Here is a 25267-nt window from a genome sequence, read left to right on the forward strand (position 1 = left end):
GTATTTATCTGCTACATAAGAGATGAAGTAACACAATCGTGCGTACACTAATTTCATAGGAGTGGTATGGTAAATTTTCTGTCTATAATTAAGGAAGGTAGATGTGCTAAATTAAAATCACAATATAAATTCGTTTTTATTGAACCTCACAATAGCTTCCATTCTAACTTAACATGTTGATGCGAACAGATTATGTTAACACGTAAAATTCTGTTCACATTAAAATAACACAGTTTTGTAATTATTTCTGCAACATATTATGCAATAAGAAGTAAACGGAACTTATGAACATATTACTCTAAATAAAACATAGCAATGATACACAATAAAGTTAGGTGAATGTTACTTATATCCCGCCCACTATACAGACATAGGCCAGATTTACACTAAACATATTTTGTATAACTTGTTGCTTGTGAGCCATCCCAAACCCCGACCTCCACCCCTAAGAGCGCCGGTCCTTACATAGCCGTCAGTCAAGGCCTTCTGAGAAAGAAAAGCAATTGACAATAGATATCTCAGTCATGACAACCTCATAAAGCATCCTATCGATTGAATAATCGATCTTGCTATGTACAACATAATAATATAATAATTGATTTTCTTTGCATTTTTTTAACTCATATTAAACAGAGAAATGGAATAATTTCACAAAGCACAAATTAATAAATATCTCACGCTCAATAAATTAAATTTACACAATTCTACTCAGTAAACAATTCGCAAAAAAAAAAAAAAAAAAAAAAAAAAAAAAATCTGTAGTTCCAAAGCAAAAAATGAATGTCAATTTTTGGACATAATAAGATTTTGCGATCTATGTTTAGGGTTGCCGACTCTGGTAAATAAAATTACAGAAGATTTTACACTTGCAGCAAATTTGCATGAATAAAAGTAAATAACTGAAAATGCCTTTGAATTATACTATGGAATAGTACACACCTAATCTAACCTAACCTAACCTAACCTTTGAGAATACTACACACATAATCTAACAAAACATAACCTCATATAATACTATACATAACATAACCTCATATAATACCTTTCATATAATGCTACACACCTAATCTACCCTACCCTACCCTAACCTAACCTAACCTAACCTAACATAACCTCATATAATACTATACACCTAATCTAACATAACCTAACCTTTCATATAATGCTACACACCTAATTACCCAAACCTAATCTAACCTTTGAGAATACTACACACATAATCTAACCTAACCTCATATAATACTATACATAACATAACTTACTTATAGCAGCCCCGATACCCCGCTTTTTACATCATGTACTATACGTCGGATCATCATCGGGGCTTGCAGCCCCGATACCCCGCGTTTTACATCATGCGCTACATGTCGGATCATCATCGGGGCTTGCAGCCCCGATACCCCGCTTGCTACGTACAACATAATTATATCATTACCCATTTCAGCGAGTACTGACCACCACTGCAAAATACGATAATTTGGTCCAGGGAGCATTCTCTTTTTGGCACAAGGATGATTTATGTAGCATGTTTCTAAATGCTAGTACAACATAATTATATTATATTATTATATTATTACCCATTTCAGCGAGTACTGACGACCACTGCAAAATACGACAATTTGGTCCAGGGAGCATTCTCTTTTCGCACAAGGATGATTTATGTAACATGTTTCTAAATTATTAGTCTTTTAAATACCGGTACATTCTTTAATAAATCACTGAAAAACAAATGTGAATATATAGGATGTGGAGTGAGTACGAAATTATTATTATTTTTTATTTTTTGGCGCATCATTTTTACGTACATAACGACAAATAAAAACTAACATGCCACATAACATTATTTTAAGAAATACAGGAAACAAGCATGAATAATATTCACCATTCTTAATGATCGTGGGATAGAAAAAAACGTATGGAATAGAAATTACATACAAATGTGCATGTAATAAACAATAAGCAAACCATCTTCGATTAATCATTTCAAAACAACGTGAATATAGCGTGGATTGTGTAGGAAAGTAATTTCTTATATGTTGCTCCCAATGTGCATGATTGTTAACTTATGAAAACAAATGAAAATTAACATGGCATATAAACATTATTTGAAGAAAGATAGGAGATATTAAGTAATATTCATCATTCCTAACGATCTTTGGATGGGCAATAACAATGAAATATGTATAAAATAAAAATTACATAACAGGTGAGCGTATAAAAACAGTAAGTAGCATCATATCTGATTAAAAGCTCAAATTACTCCAGTTTAGTGTAAGAGTGGTCTATATCTAACGATGTCTCCCAGCAAATTACTTAATTATTTAAAAAAAAATCGTGTTAGAAGATTGAATTTGTGAATTTTCTCTGAAACTTTCCAAATATCTGTAGGCAGTCTTTTACATTAGATTGCCGAAAATTGGTTTATAGCGCATTAACAGTGATAAAAGTGTGAAATATTCGTTCAGTGGGCGGTGGATACTCTACATTGACCCAAAACATAATAAAAAGTTCTATGAACATAGTTCCGCAAACCTTTCGTTAGAGAGTTATGAAAGGAATTTCCTGTAGTGACCCCATATTATGTAATTCATCTCAAACTTGCATTTTTCCAACTTTCTTCATTACAGTTGGTTTGTTTTGTTTTGTCTGAATGCTTTTTGTTCTGTTTTGTGTTATTCACAGTAACATTCATCACATCACAAGATGTATTCAGTGGCATAAATGACATATAGGCTATGCACTACATCAGACGTCTCCAAAAGCGTACTCGCGAGTAAGCCCCTGAACGGAACCGAAACAAGTACGTAATGAGCGCGCTCCGCCTCACCCATCTCCACCTTTACTGTACTCAATGTTTATGCATAAACGAAGAGCAGTGGCGGACCGCCATTATCATTGTGTAGGTCGGCGTGTTCCACCTTTTCACAATGTCTTCTAATCATGGACGTAGTAATTCAAGGATGAATAGGAAGAGATTTTTTTTTTTGAGTTAGTGGGAAGAATGTGAAATGCTTAATTTTTTCGAAAATTCTTAAGGGAGTGTTAAAATTCAACATGCGACAACAATACTCGACTCTTCACAAACAATATCATACAATTACAGGTAGGGTAAACATTGGTAATTTCGTGGCAGTGGTTATTTCGTGATACTTTTTCTTTGCTCTTTTGTGAACTAACCAATGGTGTTACGAGATCCAAATGTCCGCCAAGGGATTGCATATGTTGTCCAGTTTCCAGAAACATACAGCTAAGCTTTGTGTGACTATTGTAGTTGCTTCAGTGAGCTTTTATATTTGGAGAGAGCAAGTTTGCTTCGACTTCTCAGGCATACAAATTTTGTGGATGTTTGTAATTACATTACAGGCTTATTACTAAAGGTAAGCATATTATATTTTGTACAAAGATTTATTGTATCTTCATGAAATTTTAGGAAAGGTTTTTGGAATTTTAGATACATCTGTAGTCGCCATATAGGCTTAGCTTTACTGATAGAAATCTTATCTGTTTGAGGCGAAATTTTGTTGAGCATTAAGTGTTACATTTTATACTATTTTAAAAATTGTATTACAATAGGAATTTTAGAAATCTGAAGACAAGATGTGATAACAGAAAAGAAAACGAAGACGCAATGGGTTCAGTGTAGCTTCTGTTTGATTTGTTATCATGCTAAGTGTGAATGATAAGTGCTAGATGACTTACTTGCAAGAATTGTAACAGAAGATGGAACATGGCTCCACCATTTTGGACCGGAGACAGAGGCAGACAATGGAGTGGCATCATGCAAATTCACCAAAGAAATAGAAATTCAAAAGTACACCTTCGGCAGGAAACGTTATGGCTACTGTGTTTTTCGATTCAGAAGGACTCTTGCTTGTGGACATCATCCCACACGGAACCATCATTAATCCTGACGGGTATGTTGCAACTCTCAAGAAACTTCAAGTTAGACTGAGTCGTGTTCGACGACATCGGGAGAAGCAGGATGTTCTGCTATTGCACGACAACGCACAGCTATATGTCAGTCACAAGACCACAGACCAGATCAGAAAATTCGGATAGACAACACTGAAACATCCGCCTTACAGTCCTCAACTGGCACCATGCGATTATCATCTCTTTGGAAAACTGAAGGATCCCTTCGCGGAACGAAGTTAGAAGATGACTCCCTTGTGCACGCTGCTAAAGAGTGGCTCAGACGTGTTGGTCCAGACTTTTACCGTGCTGGTCTACAGGCCCTCGTTCCTAGGCAGTTGAAAGGGACGGGGATTATGTGGAAAAGTGACATTTTGTTCCTTAAGGATGCATCTACATTCTGTGAAAATAGCAAAGCTGTAGGATAAAAATAGAATTTTTAAACAAACGTTATGCATTACTTTTGGAGTTACCCTAGTAATATAGGTTATAGTAAAGTCCGTAATAAAAGTATTCACCCTTTCAGGGCAAAGAAGATCCCTTTTAAATTTCAATTTTTACTTTGATTGCATTCCTATTGTGTTGATATGTATTTCTATGTTTTCTTGCTATGAATATTAGACGGAATTACTATGTTTGAAGTCTTGTAACAATAAATGAGAATTTCATTTGAGTTTAATGAATTTTTCCACAATTCTTCTACCTCTCATGAAATTATCAATGCAATATCACAAAATTACCAAGGTTATCACGAAATAACCAACCGTTCAGCTTAAGTTGTAAAAATGGTTTTTTTTCAAGAACGTATCCAATCTTTTATGTCTCCAGATTTGTACAGCAAGTTATCGTCTTTTAGATGAAAAAATCGGAATAAGGATATATTTACACATTTGCTTTTTAAATTAGTTTTCATGAAATTATCACGAAATTACCAATGTTTACCCTAAGTTGGACATGTGAAAATAATTTATTTTGGGGCTATCGTTTGACTTGGTTATACATAATGATCAGTATATTACAATACGTTTACACTCAGTCCCACATGACTAACATATAGTTTTTACTTTAATTTTAGGTGGAATGGGTAGGCCTACAAATATTTTGATAAATATAAAAAAAGAAAATACAAACACAAATCACACACGTATCCTCAGTCTTAAACAAAAAAAGCTTTTTGCTAGCTATGTTTTAGCTTGGAATATTTTAAAGTCAATAAAGCCCTTTACATAAGCATCATGTGTAAAATCGTGCTAAAATCGTACTAAAATACTGTGTCCAGAACAAAGTCAAAGTTTAAGAAAATTAAAATGTTTCCAATTGCAGTTCAGAGAAGGAATTTCAAGATTGTAAATGTAATTGAATCTCAAGTCGAAACCACAATTAACCAGTTTGTAGCTTACTCACTTGCATTGGACGAAAGTACAGATAGAAATGACAAAGCTCACCTAGCCATTTTCATCGGAGGAGTTAATGAACATTTTACTGTGTCTGAATGTCTTCTAGATGTAATTACAAAATACAACTGGAGAAGATCTTTTCCAGGCACTGAAAGGCACCATAGAACAGAAGAGGTTGAATTTGCAATGGCTTATGTCTATAGCAACAGACGGGGCTCCAGCTTCATAGTATGTCAAAATAATGTAGAAACGTATGATATTTCTTATTCTTTTGATGTTATTATTTGTAAATTTAAGCAGATCGTTGCCGCGATCCCCCACTGGTTGCTCCCATCTGTTGAGGTACGAGTCTCTTCCCCTTTTCTAGACTTACAGCACACTGTGTTCTGCGTGCAGCATCGAGAGCACGAATGACGATACGCTTTTTTGGAGACCACTTCACTACATTTATGGCCTAGCAGATGGGAATAAGGTAGCAGCATTTGATCAATTCGTGACACCCAAGGACATTTGCACAGAGTACGGCAAAGCATGGAGCGCAGGCTCAGGGCATGCATCGAAGCAGGAGGAGATCACTTTGAGCAGTTTCTGTAAATGTGTGTTGTTAAATGTGTAACATGCACCATTACCAATAAACCCATAACTCCTTAACGCAGGGTTTGCGGACCCATGTTCATATGATCTTTTTTTATGATTTGTGTCAGGAATACGTCCCCACATTTATGGACACAGACATATATATGATATGATATGATATGATATGATATGATATGATATGATATGATATGATATGATATGATATGATATGATATGATATGATATGATATGATATGATATGATATGATATGATATGATATGATATGATATGATATGATATGATATGATATGATATGATATGATATGATATGATATGATATGATATGATATGATATGATATGATATGATATGATATGATATGATATGATATGATATGATATGATATGATATGATATGATATGATATGATATGATATGATATGATATGATATGATATGATATGATATGATATGATATGATATGATATGATATGATATGATATGATATGATATGATATGATATGATATGATATGATATGATATGATATGATATGATATGATATGATATGATATGATATGATATGATATGATATGATATGATATGATATGATATGATATGATATGATATGATATGATATGATATGATATGATATGATATGATATGATATGATATGATATATGATTTATACTTGTCGTTAAGCACATCCAGTGAGGTAACACTTCATATATTTCTTGTATACAGTGCCATCCCACCTTATTACACAGCAAATTTATGCAAGTCATAACTTACTTACTTCTCTCTTCCACTTACATTCTTTTTAAATGTATCTCGTCACGTCTCGTTCACCGGCCTATCCATCTATATTTCCCCACTTCTCCACTTTTATCCTCCCCCTCACTCCACTTCACTTCCTATGATATCCTTGTCCCCCATACTATTTTCTTGTATTTTCCCCCACTACACCAACTTCTTAAATCATGTTTATTTTTAATATTCACCTTTATTCCTTCACTGCTCCCTGGATCCGTTCCATTTTTCTTCACTCGCCTTGTTGTTGTTTTTCCCTGACTCCGCAACTCACGTACTCGCCTTTGAATCGCCTCAAAACACACACATATGTATATACATACATACATACATACATACATATATACATACATACATACGCATTGTTCTGTCAATTGGCACGCTTTTCACCGCAAACCCAGCATTCTTCCATTTTTTCTATTTTATGCCTTCCTCTTAATCTCCGCATATGATCCACACTCTTAATGTGTATTATCACATATCTTCTTCTGCCTCGAACTCATAACACTTTTACAATTTCTACAAGTGCATCCTTCCGTGGGCAGTTTATTTTCGACCAGTGACCCAACCAACTCCTTTTTTTCTTTCTGATCAGTTTCAGCATCAATCTTTCTTCACCCACTCTTTCCAATACAGTTTCATTTCTTATTCTGTCTGTCCATTTCACAGGCTCTATCCTTCTCCAGAAAAAAGCGCATCTTCTGCGGAATTCTGGAGGAAGGACTAAGGAAGAGATTAGTGAAGTGCTTTGTGTAGAATGTAGCATTGTATGGAGCAGAAACATGGACATTACGATGAAGTGAAGCGAAGCGAATAGAAGCATTTTAAATGTGGATATGGAGAAGGATGGAGCGTGTGAAATGGACAGACAGAGTAAGAAACGAAGCTGTGTTGGAAAGAGTGTATGAAGAAAGAATAATGCTGAAACTGATCAGAAAGAGGAAAAGGAATTAGCTGGGATACTGATTGAGAAGATACTGAACACTGAGGGATGCACTGGAAGAAATTGTGAACGAGAGAATAGTTCGTGGCAGAAGAAGATATCAGATGATAGACGACATTAAGATAAATGGATTATATGTGGAGACAAAGAGGAAGGCAGAAAGTAGGAAAGTCTGGAAAAAGCTGGGTTTGCAGTGAAAAACCACCCCTTTGGCAAAACACTATGGATGAATGAATTAATCCTTCTCCACATCCACATTTCAAAATGCTTCTATTCGCATCACTTCAGCTCGCCCTTGTGTCCACGTTTCTACTCTATATAATGACACACTCCACACAAAGCACTTCACTAGTCTCTTTATTATTTTATAGAAATCCGCAGAAGATTCTTCTTTTTCTATTAAAAGCTTCCTTTGTTATAGCTATCCTTCTTTTGATTTCGTGGCACCAGCTTATAGTACCCTCCAAGTATTTGCAGATGTTCATCTGCTCTCTCTCATTTAGTATTCGCATGTTTATGTTCTTTATTTTTTTCTGACAACCATGGTCTTCGCTATATTAGCATTATCGTCATGCCATACTGCTCACAGCTGTCACTTACCTCCACCAGCATATCCCTTAATAACTTCCCTTGTACTGCTAAAACACCAAATCATCAACAAATCTAATGCACTTCATTCTTCTTCCTCCTACTATCATCTCTCCCATGTTATGAAAACAGTTCTTCACTAAATTCTTCAAATAGATGTTGAACAGAGTGGGTGATAAAGACATTCTTGTTGTACTTCTTTCCTTATTCCACTTCCTTCAGACATTTCTTCTGCTATGCTGACTTTGACTCGTTCTTTCACATAAAGACTAATGAACAGCCTCCTCTCTTTCCAATTCACATCTATAAACGAAATATAGTTTTGTACGTAATGAACTTAAGTAGTCTGAATGTAGTAATCAACACAGTGGTATCATTTATAATTGTTACTGTTGTTCGAAGGTATTTGAATTTTTCCACCTTTTCAAAGGATATATTTCCAATTTTATATTTCCTTTTCGTATTATGTCCTGGCCACAAGACATAATCATATTCTTTGTCTTTTCGGGGATCTACTTGCAAACCAATGTCCTTACTTGTTTCAACTAAAATTCCCATGTTTTCCGTATATTTCTCCTAAAACATTCACGTCATCTGCATAAACAAGCAGCTGATGTAACCCTTTCAATCCCAAATCCTCTCTGTTTTCCTGAATGATCCTAATGGCATATCCTATAGCAAAATTAAAAAGTAAGTGTGACAATATCAAATTAATCGACACCAGAAAACCGTAGACTATAGTTGACACAGCTATCATTACCGGCATTGAATTACTGCAATATTGTGGTCAGAAGTTTTGGAAACACTAAACCGATTGTTTAAAAGGAAATATGATGCTTACAATCAGATAACTATTTATGAGAAATTATGTTTTCGGAACCAGTTGTAACAACAGTGTGTTAAATTTTTAAAGGTTAGAACAAAAGAGTCTAGCAAGATATTTTACAATGTTATGTCACTGAACGGCCCATATATTGTCAATTTCGCAGTTATTTTCTTCATTTTATGATTAAAACCAATTTATATAACTGCTCGAAGAGGAGGACACGAAAGGAGAGAAGTGCAGAAAAGATAAGTTGTGATGAAACACAAATAAATCATTGGCCATGCATCTAACTTAATCTTACTTATGACATTTTCAGGTTGAAATATATGAAACTGGCCGTGGAAGTGCAACTCCTACTGCGAGGGTTGGAACAAATTACTGTTATGAGAGAGATATTGCACTGTTGCATGCAAATATTTACTTATAGCCCTATATCTGCAGTGCTTGGGAAAAGTGACATAAGTCAGTTTCCACAAACCTTTTTTAATAATTTATTGACAACTTACGGAACATCTGCTCGCTTGGAAAAAGAGACATAAGTATTTCTCCCATTACAATAATTCATACAGAAAAAAATCAAATCGGCATAAACCAGTGTGAGTTGTCAATAAATTATCAAGAAAGGCTTGTGAAAAAACTGACTTATGTCACTTTTCCCAAGCACTGCAGATATAATAATACAGTAGTTTGAAACCTTATTTTGATTACAATAAAACTGATGCTGAAAATATCTTATATTCCTGTTTAACATATCTCACATACCAACTTCGTCAAAACTCAAATTCTTTGCACCATAATATTATGTACAGAACCTGAACATACTTATGAGAGGTCAGTCAATTTTGTATCTTATTTTCTGTTCTAATTTATAAACTATTACATCACTGCTGTTGTTTGCATTATTAAAAGCTTACGGCAATCCTGAATAAGTCTATTAGTTTTCTTCTTAATCGAAAACCATGAAAAAATAGGCATAGTATATAATTATAATATTGTCGAAGAAGAGACAAATGAACTTCTCCGTTCTAATTGTGTGACAACTAATTGTTTGCTTATTACACATATAGTAACAGCGGTTAGTGACTGACCCAGTGCTATATAATAAAGTGAATTATACCAGTTGGATATCAGAGATTTTCTCTGCATTGAAATGTAAAATGCAAGGACGATACATAGTGACTGATGAAAATTATGAATCATTAACAATAGAGGTTATGAGATTATGAAATTAATATAACTGGCCTACTGTATTTGCTGTAAGCTTCATCCGAGTGGCTTTAAATCCTGCATCCTTTGTACTTGCCAGTTAATGTGTGTATATTATATCACAGTTTACTATATAGTCAGGAAGCTTGAGTTTTGAGGGTGCTAGAAACAATAGACTGTGACGGAACTATTTTGCATTGCCTGTAATGAGGCGATATTAGCGATCCTAGTGGTGAGCAACTATCTAATGTTTGCATATTTACTACGTATTGAGCTTAGCGAATGTATATACTAGACAGTGCTTATATTCCCCCCTGTTCCCACAGATACGATTTGCTTGTCCTTGGAGCCAATAGCATCGGTGTCAGACACTATTGGTATTAGAGGAGTTGTACTCAAGCCTTTTCGTTCATATTTAGAAAATAGATATCAAGAAGTTATAATTGACAATTATAATAACAATTATAAATTGATCGATATTGGAATTTCACAAGGTACAGTATTAGAACCAATCTTATTTATAATATATACTTATTAATAATTTGTTGAAAATTGTTCTAATGAAATAAGGTGGTAATATATTTTCTTTTGCAGTAATATTATACTAACATTTAATGGGGAAAATTGGGATAACACTTATTGAAATGCTAGCAATGGAATTAACGTAGTGAAAAATTGGCTTGACTTTAATCTCCTGTCCTTAAATATTAATAAGACTACTTATATTCCATTTTCTTTAACAACGGATGGTTTACCTCCAACTATGAATAATTATCACTTAGTAATACATAACATTACGTGTAATGAATTAACAAATAATGACTGTAATTGGCCACATCTAACACCTTCCACAAAAGTCAAATATTTAGGAGTTATTATAGATCAACATTTACGTTGGGACAGTGGCGATTTCTCTTAAGGAGCACAGGAGCAGTGCACCACCTCATCAAATAACACGTTTTCAAAGTTATATCAATGAGCTGCAGTAGACTATGTGAGCGACATAATTCTTTATTATAATACTATGTAAAAATAACACTGCACGGTGTACTGGTCTTGTTGACGCCTGGGAATTATGTTTACCGCTCGACACTTGCGGCACACTGTTCCATTGGAGCATGCGCAGTAGTGCTGTTTCACTGGCAGGCTTTGGAGCTTGGTAGGGAGGCAATACAGTGTGCATAAGAGGGGTTAGGAGCACTTTCAGATCTGTTCTCAAGCTGTCTGCAGTAGTCGTTAGATTGTTACATCACAAATGTTACAATGAATAGTGGGCAAAATCTTTTAAATATGTAATTTTCTGTAAGACCTTTACACGAAAAGATCAAAATAAAGAAGATGGGTACACCTACACGTGAATTAAAATTACAAGTGGCGAAGCATAGTAATAGAGAAGAGAAAAGAAAATTGAACATTCGGACTTACGAAAAAGCAATATGCGGCTACAATATAAAAGACGCTGTATTTGTTCGACGGCGATAATTTATTGACAAAAACAAGTACGTTTTATGAATTTTATTTATTTTTCTGTTTGAATTTAGGACTGTGCGTAGTAACTAAATAATTTTGATTATCGTTCTGCAGGTATGATTGATTTGAATCACATGAATGAAAGAATTAAAAAACACGATTCTTCAGCTGCACACATCAACAATAATGTTAAAGTAGCAGTATTGGTTCAAACAAACATACAGACACAATTGGATTTAATATTGGATTGTTGAACTTCACAATGATTAAGTTACCAAGAACACATATGTGCGTGCGGTTTTGTGGAGCTTTTGAGTTGGCTTTAAGAGGTCACGAAGACGGAAACTCATCTTTAAACGCTAGTATTTTTCTTGACCTCATCAATTTAAAAGTTCTGAATTAGACGCACTCTTAAGGAACATTTGGAAACAGCAAAAGTGTTTAAGGACACATCAAACACTATACAGAACGAAGTCCTTCAAGCCATTTTGCGTGTATGCCATGATGAGATTTCAAAGAAATAAAGAATGCTGTTGACTTTTTAGCAGTTAAGGCTGATGATGAACTTTGTTATAAAATGCAATATAGCTAAAACAATATTATTTACGGTGTGTTACAATAGAAGTTCAACATTTTACTTCGCTATTAATGGACCTACATAGGAAACTAATTAACTGCAATTTCTTGACTAACAAAATTATGTAAATCTATACCTATATAACATATGTTAATAGTTATGGAGTAGTTAGTACAAATAATGATAATGATAATAATAATGATAATAATAATGATAATAATAATAATAGGGTGTAATAATAATAATATGATAATCATAATAAATATTTGTGCACCACCAGGATTATTTATCACCACATGCCACTGCGTTGGGATATAAACAAATTGATTTTATATGTACAAGTATAAGAAAGAAAATTTATTAATTCATAATCCTTAGACATTTTATCACTAAGGAGGCATTGAGAATAATATTTTATTACATAGAAGATTACTAAAAATTTGTGTAACAAAAATATGGATTACCCGAAAAATTTAATTTATTCAGATTTAGAAGTATTAACTATTGAAGAAATTTATAAATATAGTTTACTAACTTACTACCACAGAAATCAAATAAAACGTAAATCTAGTCGACATGAATATCGTACACGAAGACAAAAGTCTACTTTCTCATTAACTGAGCCTAAATGTCATACAAGTGCAGCTCTTGAACATGGTGCTAGGTTCGGCTCAATACTTATAATTAAATTACAAACCATTTTCCAAATTTGAAATATTCAAAATTGAAGCTTTCGAAAAAGAGATTTATAAAATTATTCATGATATATAATATTAAAAAATGTAAGTATTTTTTTACCTTTTTATTTCTGTCGACTATATTCATTTTTTTATTGAATATCACTGGCTTCTGTCTGATTGCCAACTTATATTAAATCCTTTTTTTCTCTTTCTCTCTTTCTTCCTTTTTTGCTTTTGTGTGTTATTTAATGGCCTGAATTAAGTTACTTATTTAGTAAACTGCCCTTGTAAATTTAATGTTACATTATTGACTAAGACCACACTGTACACGAGCCTGCCCCTTAGGGTAGTTGCTAGAAACATTTTTGTTTTATAATTTTAATTTGTACTCACTAGCTAGCTAGTTAAATAAATTATTACTTGACTATTTTGAATCAATAATTACATTCACAGTATTCAGTATTATTATTTCAGTACAGGTATATCTTGCAGTGATTTTTAAAACTTTTCTCACACATAATTAGGTTATAGTTAATACTGTAATGTAAAAATGTACATAAATAAATAAAGGTATGAAAAATAAAATTACTGTCTGGAGAACACTGCGTTCATTAATGCTGTTCTTTCTGCATTTCCATTGTTACGACCAGGCTGCACAGGCACATCCACCACCTCATTGGCTATGTTGTGCAGAACTGCTGTCGCTACAATGGTCGCCAATGTTGAGGATATTTTCGCCCTCATTTCTAGTGCCAGAACAGGACATCTCCTCTTCCAAACTTCAAATAATCTCTCTACTGGGATTTTTAATACTATATAAAACAATAATTAGGACATTCATTGTTTTCCATTTTCGCACACTGAAGGCAGGTATCAAATATAGTACTGGCATGTACTGACCCAGACTAATGTGCAGTTACATCAAGAATCCTCCGATTTTTGGTACAGATGTATATATATTATATTTATATTTTATTTATATTTTACTGTGCTATAAAGTGTATTCAGGTCTATGCACTTAAACTATAATAAACGTGTTTTATTGCTATAAACGGTTTTTAATGCACTTTCTACTGTTCTTTTAGGTTATTTTACTTAAATCGGTCAACTTATCCCAAAATTAGTCCGGATGAACGAGGGTTTACTGTATTCATTTTGAGTTACAGCTAGGTTCTCATCAATAAGGTGTTAGCTATTAACTTGTGAAGTGAAGCGACATAGTTTTATTTCAAAGATTTTCCAGTAGAAAGAGCTTAGATCTTCTTACACCAACTGGAATCGCCGCACCACTACCGGTGTAGTCGTATAACTCACACAGTGGCGATTCCTCCATGAAGGACATGAGAATGATCCTACAGTTTAATTTCGTGCCGCTGAGGACAGAAAACATTTTAATTACATATTTTGATCTTCAATGCAGCTGACGTAATAATTTTATTTAAGCTTCCAATTTCTGTCGTGAGTTGTCGCCACTGCACAGCTCAGAAATAATTTCTGAGAAACCATCCAAATATCTTACAGTAAACGGTTTTTTCTAGCAGTGAATTAAGTGGGCAGGGTAGGATGCTGAGGGCGGAGTATGGCTTGACTTTAACCGCGTATGAGGATATGACCGTGAATCCTAATACTACGACCCTTCTTTCTGGGTGATGAAGACCCTGTCAAAGATTACAATAAGAATTTTCAAGTATCCTTATAGCCTACTTAAATGCATTTCAGTGGTTATTTTAAAAGAATGGAATAAAGGAAATAATAAATAATTTAAAATTATATAATGATGTAAAATTTTCACTGCTTGTTTACTTTGTGACCTGATAGAGTGTAAGAGAAGGTCCTATGGTCTTAACTCTGCCAGCATAAATAAACAAATTATTATTATTATTATTATTATTATTATTATTAAATATAAAAGGAATAAAAATAAATTGCATAAAAGTATAGAAAATAGGCTATAATAAATACAAGAATTAACAGGATTTTCAGATGACATGACAGCCGAAATAAAATCTGAAGTTGCATTTGATCATTTAGAAGAATTTAACTACAGCAAGAAATTAATTACGCAAACGTACGACGGAGCATAGGTAAATATCGGGCAGTACAATGGCTTAGGAGCCATCTTCGCAAGTAAAAAGGGGAGGAGAATCGAACTTCATTACAAATAAATTGCCAGTTCCAGAATGGTGAGTCAAAAGCTAACATAGGCCTATTTGTATTGAATTATTATTATTATTATTATTATTATTATTATTATTATTATTATTATTATTATTATTATTATTATTATTACTTTGTGTCTTGGTCATTAGTCATCAATCTCATATCCTACATAAAAAAAATCACGAGTCGCCACTGAACTCCCAATGTCTGCTAGTAGCTTCCCCACCAGTCGTCTGCTATCGCTGTTATTGTTTAGGTTAAGTTCTATTTGTTTGCATCTACAAAATTGCTACCTATTTAAATGCCACGACGGGTCACGTCTACTCCCTCTGCAAGGCTTCTCCTCTTTTTATTTCAAAATTACTGTGGTTTCCCTTAATTTTCTAATACTTGTTCGCACACTGAGACAAAGAGTCCATTTCAGTTACTACATATATGAGTCCAAATGATTGCAGAGTTTCAGGATGTATGTAGAATGCATTTAAATTTCGGTGTCTATTTTCTAGATTTAAATGTTTTCTACGCATTCACATTTTTTTCAAAATTTATCTACTGCCACATTTATTGACACATTGTTTTGATTTTTTTCCGCTCTTTCAGTATATTCCATTATTTGATAATTAACATTCAATATTATGCAATTGTAGAGTATGATTGGGCCTAAAATATTTAATTCCCTATAATGCATGCTTTCTTTTTAATTTTGAAATGATTAAATTCAATAATTTTCAATTCAAAACATAATTAAAGCTTCAGCTAACTAAAGGCAATTATATTATCCAATGCCATAAGATAGCTTGTGAATAAAATTTATTGAAGAATTTGTGAAATTATGGCAAAAGACAGGAATTATATTGATATAAAAATATTAATATAAAATTGTTATAATTAATTAATAATGCCAATATTACTTACACTACAGCTTTGATAATCTGCAATGTATGTACCAAGTATTGCTCAAAACTAGTATGCAAAAAAAAAGTTACTGTATGTTTTATAGTTTAGAAATTATCAAAATTCAGTTCAGCTCCTCCTTAAGCACCATAACGAAACAAAACTAAGAACAAAGCGCTAACATGTAATATCTTCATAAACAGTACACTCGACTATGCCAATCCCAATCCTTCACACCTCTATATTATCTATCTTCCTTGCCTTCGCTTCAGTTACATATCATCGAACCACAATCTCTTCACACGCGCCCAGAATAGCCGCATACTAGCCATACCAACGCATAAGACATCATCGTATTCGTCGTCATACACAATCTCGCTATCGCGCTTGTGGAATACCCACCCAGTGACATCAGAGATTGTCGGAATTAAACAGTATTCAAAATAAACTTAATAAGAGTACAATGCACTAAACTGAGTATTCTAACTTCATTGTAAATGTTTCGAAATTGTTACTGTTTCATTTCCATTAAAATATTACTTATTCAAACCCGTTTGCGTCCAATAACGTGCATTCATCGTCGTCTCTACACATTTAATATTTCGATAATAAAAGCTGTAGTATGCCAACACTCCCTTGTCAGTATAAAATATCTTATGGAACAGCAGAATTAAACAACAGAGAAATTCTCTAATATTTATCACTGTAAGAAGTCAAAACGAGTAGTAACCCACCCTGAATACTACCTATGTATAAGTAGGCACATTGCATTCTAATAAAATATTATAATTTCTACATGTTTGTGTGTTAGCATTTAGTACTCGTCTAGCTATAAAAGAGCAACCAATTTTTTAAGTATGAACGAAGTGAATAATAATATCTTAAAGATAGAAGACGTGAAAACGTTCACATCTTTTATTGTATCGGTGATTTCAACGTACTCGCGCGTTTGGGTATTGTCGTCCGACGTCATCAACAATGGCCGACAGACACGACAACACGGATCGTTTCCATGGAAACACTGTGGTTTCCCATTTTCTGCGAAAATGTTAGAAATGATGCGAACGGCGCTTTCGGTTTTCAAAGGAGTATCTGCGATTGCGGGACGCCGAGAATTTTCGGGAGGCGCAACGCGGTTCTCCTTAGGGAGACCAGAATTGGTCAGAATTGTGACGATGCTGGGGACGGTGGGAGTAGGAGGCTATTGTCTATGGAATAGTCGTAGTCCAGCGGACAGGAATGATTCCAAGATTCCTGATCCAACTCCCTCCTTACCCACGTCGTCACAACCAGAACACCCCCGGTATGTCACCCAATTTAAATATTATTACGCACCCCCCACACCAATAATCACAGCCAAACGACAGTCATTCCCCCATCCCCATTACCTTCCTCATCAAAATCACCTCCATCCCCATCCCCACCCCCACCTTCACCTTCACCTCCACTCCACCTTCACCTCCAACTCCCCCCCGTTCTATCCTTAAGAAAGATAAAAAGGAAGATCGGGATCCCGACCGCCCGCAGAAGACGGTGACATTTGACCTCCCCCAGAAGTCTGAAAAGACGAAGGGGAAAGGCAAAGCAACCCCGGGCAAGAGCAAACTCAAGACTCCCCGTCATCGTCCTGTTCCTCCGTATCAGAAGGACGATTGGCGCCAGAGGGCCAAGGAACCTTCTGAGTTGGAAGACGACGACGACGACTTCGTGTACATCGACGCTTTTATGAGGTATACGAGGGACCGAATAATGATTTGGGAATTTATTCGGGAACTACAAAAACCTTTCGATGGTGACGATGTACCCGGACCATCGTCTAGACGCGGGCGGAAGTAGGGGAGTAAAAGGAGATAAGAGTCAATTCTACTTCTTAATTATTACACTTATTATTATGTGAAACATATATATATATCACATAATAATAAGTGTTTTATATATATATATATGTACATATACATACCAAATTTTTAGTGAAAGTCTTTCTCTATCATTCCAAAAGTGACTTTTATAAAAGAGACAAAAAAATATAAAATGGAAAAGTAAATATTGATTCAAGTCTAAGAATATGCAAACCACAAAAAATTAATACTCGATTGCATTTGCCCATAATGGTAGGGTGGTTGGGATGGGCAGGGCGGAACTCGACATGCAGCCACCTCCACGTGGTGAGTTCTGGGTTGTTTCAGGTCATACAGAATGAAACAAGCGAAGAGCTGCATCTCAACTGTGAAAGGTGGTACAAAAATTTATACAGGGTGGAAGATGTTCAATAACAGTAAGTTCAAGCACTAAATGCTTAAGATAAAAAGAATAGAATCTTCCTTCTCCCATTTTTTTTATTTTTATTTAGTAAGAAATAGATTTTGTTTCTAGGAAACATCGCTATATCGCAGTGAATTCAGTAGCAGTTGCCAACAGATGGAAACACTCTTCCTGCAGCACAGATAGCAGTCACGAGGAGATCGCCCTTACACCCTGTACCCGCCGTGCTCTGGCTTAAGATGAATGTAACAAAAACATTATCGTCGTTGTTCCTACAATATCTCCTATGTGCAAAATATAAATTTTTTCAGTAGGAAGAATAAACATTTTTATTAGTGGGATTTTGTTCATTTATTTATTCTACACATTTAAATAACATCTATGTGCAGTCGGACTACATAATTGATAACAATAATCTACGCTTAATAAGCCAGTGTGTCACAATTACAAAATATATGCTTAATAATCACATAGGAGTTTACTTGTACCTATTATTATTATTATTATTATTATTATTATTATTATTATTATTATTATTATTATTATTATTATTATTATTATTAGTGTCATTAGCAGCAAACCATATATATATTAACGAAATATAACATTGAGAGAAATGATATAATGTACTTAGAGAACAAATAAACTTTTTTTAAAATACGTGATAAATAATATAAACTAGGGAACTCTGTCCTATGACTATTTGAATCCGGAATCGAAAATTTCATTGCTACAAGACGGCAATTCTAGCTAAAGTTTTATTATCGAATTATATAGACATGGGCATTATTTGTACTACGGCTATGTGCATTTGTCAAAAGAAAAAGTGGCCGCTTTCCAGAAGCAAAGTTCCCTTCGGGTATCATCGCTACAATTAAGAGACAGGCGATGTTACATGTTGTTGTACCACGATGCCTGATATGTATGGTTATAATTCAATAATTCTTTGTGTTACTTAATAGCGTAATGGCAGCGTTCCTGCCTCTTATGCATGAGGTCCTGCTTTCGAATACAACCCAGTGCTTTTTATGTTCTTTTTTGTTTCGTTTTTAAGACAGAGATACAAAGCATACATAATTGCTCCTTTCTCTTTTATGATTATTTTAGTAATTAACATCAGGTTCATGAATGTATTATGTCATGACTTTATCGTTATTTATTATGACATTATGGCTGCAAATAAAAAGAAAAAAAGATTTTATTCGCAACAAAAATCTGTTTCGTGACGTATACAAAACAAACGTACTGGCGTCTACCTTAGAACATTAAAAAAATTAATCGTTAAAAAAGCAACAAAAAGCCACGATTCTATCTTCCCCACATCTCGATCACATATTGCAGTCAAGTGGGCATAGAATCGACTAGAATCTTTTCAAATAGCGACTGTTCTCAGCCACGACATTCCACAAGTAACCTGGACATACATAAGTGTTCTGCCCATGGGCAGGTCTTTCAATGCAAACCCAACATTCTCCAATCTTTTCTATTTTCTGTCTTCCTCTTAGTCTCCGCACATGATCCACATATCTTAATGTCGTCTATTATTTGATATCTTCTTCTGCCCCGAACCCTTCTCCCGTTCACCATTCCTTCCAGTGCATCCTCAGTAGGCAGTTTCTTCTCAACCAGTGACCCAACCAATTCCTTTTTCTCTTTCTAATCAGTTTCACCATCATTCTTTCCTCATCCACTTTTTCCAACACAACTGCATTTCTTATTCTGTCTGTTCACTTCACTCTTCCATTTTTCTCCACATCCACATTTCAAATGCTTCTATTCGTTTCTCTTCATTTCATCGTAATGTCCATGTTTTTTTCTTATACAGTGCCACACTCCACACAAAACACTTCACCACTCTATTCCTTAGTTCTTTTTCCAGAGGTCCCCAGAAGTTGCTCCTTTTCTGTTAAAAGCTTCCTTTGCTCATCTTTGCGATTTTTCTTGGGAAAGATAAATGCGTTAACTTCCCATTGCTTTCCGCACACCACTGTCCTTTCGAATCTTAATAGATCCCAGGGGCCCAAGCGTGGCGGTGAGAGAGTGGATTTGACTAATTGGGCCCTCCGGACTTCACCGAAATTCACCGCAAGGGTTAAATGTTAGTTCTATCAGGATTTTTGACCTGATAAGAACCGCGAAATCCCAATTAGCCTTTGCCCCCCGCATCCTGGACGAACTTGTACAAATCGTTAGAAAATCTTGGAGGGGGATTGGGCCACTTTTTCCGCAAATGTTTCTTTACTTGTGCCCTCGTAGTTCAGTCGGAAAAACGTCGGAATTTAGATGTCAACGTCTGAGGTTCAATTCCTCGTCACTGATTTTCATGTTATTGTGTTTGAAGATAGTACTTATAATATAATAATATAAAAAGAAAAAAACTAACACCAGTATTATGCAACTGTATTGTTCCAAACCTAATATTAAATTTATGTTATTTATGTCGCTTAAGAACGATAACAGAATATAAATGATGACTTGAATATTATTTATATCGCTAACAACGCTAACAGAACATAAATAACTTCAATATTATTTATACAGGATCACTTACGAACGATAAGAATATAAATGGTAAATATCGGTTTGTTTAATTAATATAAGATATTATATAATATATAATTAATTATTTAAGGCGGTCTTGGAACTGTGTGGAGGACGGTTGAACTTCATTAGTAGAAGGGGTGGGAGTGAAGTATATTCGAAAACTCAGGTGCAATAAAAATTGAAGTAAAAATAAAATGATGTCCCTGTAGTAAACCATTTGATGTGTAGATTTAAGGTTCAATTAAAGTAACAATTTTATTTCATGGGTTTGAGCTACAAAATTAATTAGGTTTTCATCACAGACATTTCATTTAAGAATATTTATATATTTGGTTAATACTAAAAACATTAAATTCGGAATGGATCAAGTTTGTTGAAACGAAATGAGTGAATCACAACGTTTATCAGAAACACGCGTTACTTATTCCTGAGTTCGTTGTGCGCAAGAAAGTGGCTTGTATTCAGAGGTGTTAAGAATCTATTTCTCTTTAGAGAGAAAATCACTGTGAATCAAACCGTAACCCGTCTCCACCTACGCATACTTATGAAATTTATGCCCAACCAACATCTACATAAGCGATTCACATATTTCCGGGTAGGTGAATCTAATCAGAACGCGAAGTCTAAAAACAAATTTGCTGTTGAAGTTGTTGTTCGCCCTAAGAACAAACTATCAGGTAGAAAAATATTACAATATAAAGTAATGACAAAGATCATTTTCTCACTCTTCTATACATAGCAATATAGCTGTAAGAGAAATAGGTCTACAACTAGCATCGGTCTGTTTTTTTCAGAGAGTGTTGGTAATTTGCTGGATTGTGTTTGCAAGCGGTGGGTTATATACGTCTATTTGATATTGCTTTTATTTATGTTTACTTAATTATTAGTCTTCTTACTTTATTAAAACTTAAATTGCAACAGTGAAATAAATATACTCCTATGAAGAACACATCTATGCAACGAATATTGGAAACGTGTAGTTGCTTTATTTCATTTTGAAAATTGTTTCCATAGTAACATTAGAACAATGCATTTAGGTTACAATGAAAAGCAGTGTTAATGCGGAGCTTCTCCAACCGCCCTCCAGTATCTCACTGCATCTGTACTGAGAATAATAACACATAACAAACAATAAACGCTTATATTTCAGAGCATTTACACGTATCCACAAATTTAACGCTTATTTGAATGAATACGTGCAACACTCCCCCAACGCACCTTTGTGCGTAATTTGATTTATGTGCTGCTACGTGTGACCCTGACTGGTGCAAGAAAATATGTTTCGAGTTGTTTCTGACCTCTGTTGGTCAGTATTTAAAAGATGGTTTTCTTGCCGCTGCTTTGTGGCACAGATGTTCTAACTCACTCATTTATAGTGCGTAACACAACTTCGGTATTCAGCGTAATGGATGTACCAAGGACTGACGTTCTTCTGCTTAAGTAGTAAAGTCTCGTGGTGTGATTTGGAAATTTTATTTATATGTACCCGAACGACTCTATAGATGATCCTGCTCATAACCCAGATACAGGCTATGTTTTTTTTTTTTTTTAGCTTTATTAACATCTTAGGTTATTTAGCGTCTGAATGACATGACGATGATAATGCCGGTGAAATGATTCGGGGTCCAGCACCGATAGTTACCCAGCATTTGCTCATATTGGGTTGAGGGAAAACGCCGGAAAAACGTCAACCAGGTAACTTACCCCGACCGGAAATCGAACCCCGGCCACCTGGTTTCGCGGCCAGACGCGCTAACAATTACTCCACAGGTGTAGATGTTACGAACAGCGATCGACAGGTATGTTTTAATTAGTATGTGATTAGGAAACATCGTGTGTTGTGCATCATGGAATGTGTGTGCATAAAGTAGAAACACGTAAGCCTCCTCTCTTTCAGTTGTCAGGATTAAGTCTTTCACGAGGAGTTGAACTCTCGCCTGAAAAACGAGAAAGGAATCGAAAGAGAGAGAGGGGGGAGTGTGAGAGAGAGAAATGAAAATAACAGAAATAAAAGAAAATGAAATATGAATTTAGGCCTTGAACATAAGAGAACTCATAGAGAAAATGCGATTCCAAGAATACAACTTTGGCCACCATGTGAGTGCCAAACCAGTACTGGAATACGTTAAATCAGAGGCTGAATTCTTTTTGGGATATGGAAAGCCATCTTGTCCACAACACGTACTTGTTTCAGGCAATAAAAATGTAAGCAATAAAGAAATCGTAAGTAAACATTGTTCAGACTTACATGTAGGGTTAGTTCTAATACTGTGGTCTTAGAAATTTCTATGACTATTCTATTATTTTTGTATCTTCCAATACAGGTACGTGAAGAAAAGAAAATCGCGACGAATTGTGTTCTTTATGCATACGGTGAAAGTAAAAGGAGTTCAAACAAACGTATGAAAACCCATGTTCGCTTCTTCAAAGACTGCATCCCAGCTGTAGCGGAATATAGACTATCCAGAACCAGATTAAATATGTCAGCACAGCTTCGCGTAGTGACCAACGCAACAAGAGACACAACAAATATTGAACAGAATCTGTAGAAACTTTGATAGATCAACTACCATAAATATCAAAGCCACTAAAGTAGGCAACAGATTTCACATACATTATATTTAGATTGCGATGTTACCATTAAGGCTCTCTTCTCGGGGCACTATCGTAAGTGGTGTGAAGGAAAGCGAAACCACAAGAGAATTCCGACAAATTCCGGCAAATTTTTGTGAGAATTTTAATATTGATTTTAAGTTACCGAACTCAGTTAAATTTTTCACTTGCATTAGAATCAATATTCATACAGGGCTACAAAAAGTAAGCCAGAGATGTATAAGTTCTATTTGCACTTCAGATACAAAGAAAAGTACATCTATAAAAGACAACTAAAGCCCGAAACAAAATTAAGAAACTATCCTAAGAAGCTCTGCATAAATCTGAAAAGTATGAAGTAATGCAACGTTGCCAGACAGAGACTAAACGGAGCGGAGCACTCCACTATGACTCGTTGCGAGCTCCGGTGTTTCCACAGACATAAGCAAGTTCACGCTCCGACTGCACACTCTAGCTCCACAACCGGTTTTGGAGCTTAAAACTCTGACACTACTGAAGTAATGCATTGATATGATTCCATTAATTTGTAACACTCAATGTAAATATTGGATAACATTTTGTTTCAAAGTAAAAGTATCGGTATAAGATCTTCAACCAAATATCAAACTTCAACGTTTCTATAAGCTCACCAGTCTTTTATAAATATCCCTTTTTACTCCCTGTTAGAATATGGTTCACATGTAATAGTGGTAGTGATGTAGGTGGTAGAGGCAGTACATTAATTATTACAGCAGTCACTTCCAACTCAATGCTCTGTGACGTCATAGCGAGCTTCTCTCGTTCTCCGTAGCAATCCAGATATACTCTCGGAGCAGGGCGCAACCACAGACTGCTATATACAGTCACGAATCTTGGGATGATTTTTTGCCAACGAGTTGCATTTCTCACGATAGTTGCTAGCCGCTTGGAGCGCTGTGAGTACTTGGAACAATAGACTGTGTCACTGCCATCGTGATCTAATACAGGCCGTAAGGCAGGCCATGTGACTCGCTTAACCCGATCACGAAGGGCGGCGTTTCAACCATATAAATTAATTGGAATGCATAAAGAGTAACCTATATTTCTCTCCAATGTAGTGTAATTGCATTAATAAAATTTAAAACAATGATTAGGGGACAATTCAGACATAATTTCTTGCTAGTTAAGGTGTAATATTATTTTTTGTGTGAAAATTACGTTGTTCGTATGTGTAATACCTGCCTTTATTTCGATTAAATATTGTGAAATTCTTGTACATTCATTTATGCACGATTCAATAATTTTCAATTGCACCGCACGAATATTTAGTTATCTTGAAATTATAGGTTATGTTTACTGTACCAGTTGCCCCTTTCTGTCTAATTTTAGTGGTCTCCAATGCCCTGCCACTACATGTCATATGGATATTATAGGTTATGTTTACTATATTTAACTTATATTCCTACATTCACAAATATACATTATAATTAAACATAATGTCATTTATGACACCCGTCACATTCTATTTGTCTGTGTTTTAATACTACAATTGAGTAGGTACTGAATTATTGTATTTATCTACTACCTAAGAGACGAAGTAACACAATCGTACGTATACTAATTTCATAGGAGTGGTATGGTAAATTTTCTGTCTGCAATTAAGGAAGTTAGATGTGCTAAATTAAAATCGCAATATAAATTCGTTTTATTGAACCTCAAAATAGCTTCCATTCTAAACTTAAAATGTTGATGCGAACAGATTATGTTAACACGTAAAATTCTCTTCACATTAAAATAACTAATTCAACAGTTCATAGCATAAATACACGTCAAAAAATTACTTTCATACTCCTTC

At 34.7% G+C, this 25267-nt stretch overlaps 1 protein-coding gene across 1 annotated transcript in view; it reads right to left on the minus strand.

The window, feature by feature from the left end:
- Positions 1-432: 432 nt before the first annotated feature.
- LOC138693780 (uncharacterized) overlaps positions 433-25267 on the minus strand; it is a 113140-nt gene continuing 88305 nt past the window's right edge. The window contains exon 6 of the mRNA XM_069817581.1: positions 433-486. The gene's annotated coding sequence lies outside the window, so the exon portion shown is untranslated. The remainder of the gene's footprint in view (positions 487-25267) is intronic.

Source organism: Periplaneta americana, unplaced genomic scaffold, assembly GCF_040183065.1.
Source record: "Periplaneta americana isolate PAMFEO1 unplaced genomic scaffold, P.americana_PAMFEO1_priV1 scaffold_21, whole genome shotgun sequence".
Lineage (NCBI taxonomy): Eukaryota > Metazoa > Arthropoda > Insecta > Blattodea > Blattidae > Periplaneta > Periplaneta americana.